Source organism: Myotis lucifugus, unplaced genomic scaffold (genome assembly GCF_000147115.1).
Source record: "Myotis lucifugus unplaced genomic scaffold, Myoluc2.0 scaffold_36, whole genome shotgun sequence".
NCBI classification, from domain to species: Eukaryota; Metazoa; Chordata; class Mammalia; order Chiroptera; family Vespertilionidae; genus Myotis; species Myotis lucifugus.
In genome coordinates this window covers 8,588,522-8,592,344 of record NW_005871084.1, presented here as the reverse complement: position 1 = coordinate 8,592,344, position 3,823 = coordinate 8,588,522, and positions in this window count along the sequence as shown.

The window sequence follows — 3,823 nt, the reverse complement described above, 5'->3', positions numbered from 1 at the left end:
CACTTGTTGCAATCATTATTCCAGTATTCTCACACAAGCTCTAATAAAAGCTAAGGATTCACATCACCAGAGAATGAAAGCACTGGCAAACATCAGAGCATCACACATATCCAAGCAGATCTTCCAATATCTTCTCATACATCTGAATGTGAACCTCCAGACTTCGTATGAAGCATATTATGAAATATCAGATCTCCCTACAGATTAACTAAGAGTAATTACAAGCTGGTCATTCTGTTGATTGTGTTCCTGAAGAATAGACCTTCATGAACATAGTCTCTCAACTAAATTTTCCTAAGTAACCACCCTGGCCAAGAAATTGTTCCAGAGACCAGTGTCCCATATAGGAATAGAATGCATTTCCTCTGTCCTACACAGATAGATAGGATATGTATAGATACACAAACAACCTGTATGAGATGTTCTGTAAGCAGGATACAACTACCAGAAAGAATATACTGACTTTCTATCAGCAAAAGAGAGAAAAAGCTGCCTGAGGATGGATATTTCAAACTTGAATTATGAATAGGTGCTATACTACCACATTAATGAATAGGAATTCATTAGCAAATAGAACTTTCCATTTGTATTCATGAGATATACTAGCATATATTTAATTTCTTTAGGAATTTAGGAAATATAAAAATCTTGATAGAATTAGATGTACTAGTAAGTTCCAACAAATTTAAAATTTTAAGTTTGGTATTTTTATTTTTCAAAAAATATTCTCACTTCTATGGTAAATATTCTTCAAAAGTTGGGTGCATTTCAATTCCACATTGGCCACAAATGTGTATTTTACCTGTTAAACTCATAAAGAAGTTCTCATCCTAAGTGTAGTATATAAAATATTAACTATTTGGACTATATTCTACAATAATACATATTGCTACTCAAAATGTTATATTCTAATGCTTCCTGTCTTCCAAAATAAATAATTGTGACATATAATTGAGATTCCCAAGAACTTTTCATCATAATTAATCTACTTACATCTATAACATAATTTAACTACACATAATACATATACATTATTTAGGATTTCTAGTCTGAATAATCTATAAAGACATTTAATTGCATCACATAAAACATTTTGACATTTTTTGGAAGCTTGAGAAACAGTTGGACATATGGGGGATTATCCTTAGCACTGTAAAATCCCCAGCCCACTTATAAAATGATGCATGTTCTCATATGTTGGAGAAAGGGTAGAATAATGGCAGAAGTATGTGGTAAGTTAGATTGCCTGGCATGTGTTGGTTGTTAATGAACTCAACTTGATACAATGCAATCAGAATTTCAAAGATTTGGCACTCCTAAAGAATATTTCAAAAACAGTCTTAAAATTTTAGTGGCCAAGAAATATTTAACAAAATGATTTTATATGTATACAGCTAGGTACCTATGTTCATATGAGGACAAACAAAAACAGGTTAGGAACTCATTATAAAATAGGTGATTTGTACTTAGGTCTCCTGTTCCCTTTATTCCTCAAAGGCAAAATCTCCCGCTTTTCAAGCATCAATGATTTATTGCTTCCTAAGTCCTCTGATTGTGTCAATTGCATAGTAAATCAAACTCCTATGTTATAATTTATTAACCTTTAAAGAAATTCACATATTGTGGATTTTGTCTTCAATCAGGGAATGACTTAGATTAAGCCATTCGACATTTCGAGCCAAGCCCAATTAGAGCAGGCAGATTTGAGAGAGGTTCCTGTGATTACCCTGTGCCTAAGGCAGACATCGTCTACGGAGGATAATGACTAAACTGCTAGAGCTTGGAGGCGAAAAAGGAGTGAAATATAATAAGCAAGTAGGATGTGAGGACTGACCTACACATTTATTTCCTCTTTCCGAGTCTGTGCTCTTTCTCTACCATAACTTTACTCTTTACCCTGGTAAGAGGGCAGGGCAATGTGATGATTCTTGAGAGATATGACAGGTACAGGGAGACAACCACTAATTTGAAATAAACACAGAGAAACTCAGAGTAAAATATTAAATAAATTTAAATAAAGATGGTAAAATCTCACTGTTGGTGTTGATGTCTGCTTTACCTCATATGGATATTGAGGAGGATGTTAAACACTCGTCGTGAAAATGCCTATTAGAGATATTGGGGAATTAAATGTGTGATTTTCTTTTTTACCTAAATGACTATAATTAGTATTATTTGGAAATGGCATTTTACTTTTATCTACATAATTAGCATGGAGCCCAAAGACAGTTGTGCATGCCATTAAAAATATATCTAATTAAATTTCCCCTGACTTCTATTTGCTTGCAGTAATACACTCAATATATATGTTTAATATACACATTTTGTTGGCCATGGAACAAAAGCAGGTGTTCAAAACAAGGCACTTTAGGAGAAATATTGTGCACAATGTGTGATAGGATGTGTAAAGGCCAGTAGAGGGTTTGGGTTTTGTGTATGCTTATTCACAAAAGCTGTTAGTCATTACAACATAATGTGTTCAAGCAAACTTCTTTTTGTCTTGTGTCTTCGCTAGTGCCATTTCTTTGCCTGGAGCACCCTTGATAGTTTTCCACCAGCCTAGATCTTTCTTCTAACTTTCATAGTAAAATCCCGAAAACTGGGTGTTCCTTGCAACAGATGACTTTCAATGAGCCAGTGAAATGTGAGAAGTGATAGGTGCTTCTTCTACATCAAGCTCTTCAAAGCAATGGGCTTGCCAGTTCTTTGCCATTCCCACCGCCTGGGTTAAAGACTGGTGGCAGGATTGGAACAGCCACTTTGCGGGGGTGGGGGTGGGAGTGGGGGTGGAAGGATAGTCCTTCCATGGTATTAAATGCCTGGGTCAGTTCCTTGGTCATGGAATAAGCCTAGTATATATTCAGAAGTGAAAAATATCACTGAGGTTGCAGCTTTGTGACTTAGGGAAGAAGACCTGAGATTCTGAAGATGCAGTTCGTGTGGGATCAATTGACTTAGGACATTGGAGAAAGCCATGTATTTTCCCCCCAAATAATAGAAATTCATCATAGTTTCTGCAGGTCAAACTATGTCAAGTTGTATGTTTAAGTAAATTAAAATTCAAAGTGAATTGACTATTGTCAGTTTAATCATGTAGACATGAAATGAGACCCTGGGTAACCAGACTTTTAATAGTAGAAACATATGTGACAGATATCATTTCAAGAAAAAACAGATATATTGTTGCCTGATATCACAATTTCACTCCAAAATATTATCCTCTCCATTGCTTAGTGAAAGACACCACCATCCATGAAGTTTATTGTGCAAGAAAAATATCAGGGAGTCATTCTTCAGATCTCATTCCATCTTATCAAACTAGAGATGCAAAAACACACACACACACACACACACACACACACACACTGTCCTCCACTGAACTCATTGAATTTGTAGTCATCATTCAAGTCTCAGTTTAGATGTCACTGCCTTGAGATGTGTTATATGACAGCTCCCTATACTGATTTTTTTCCTTATTGTGCCATTTTTATTTATTTAAATATATTTTTATTGATTTCAGAGAGCAAGTGAGAGGGAGACAGAGATAGAAACATCAATAAGGAGAATCATTGATTGGCTGCCTCCTGCCTGCCCCCTACTGGGGATCGAGCCTGCAACCCAGGCATGTGCCCTTGACTGGAATCAAACCCAGGACCCTTCAATCTGCAGGCCGATGATCTAGCCATTGAGTCAAACAAACTAGGGCATGTGCCATTTTTATTTAAAGTTCCCTTATTGTGCTATTTAAGAAAAATGTGGAATATTCACTTATAGCAATTATTATAAGCTATTATTATAATTATGCAGATATTTGTATATTTAC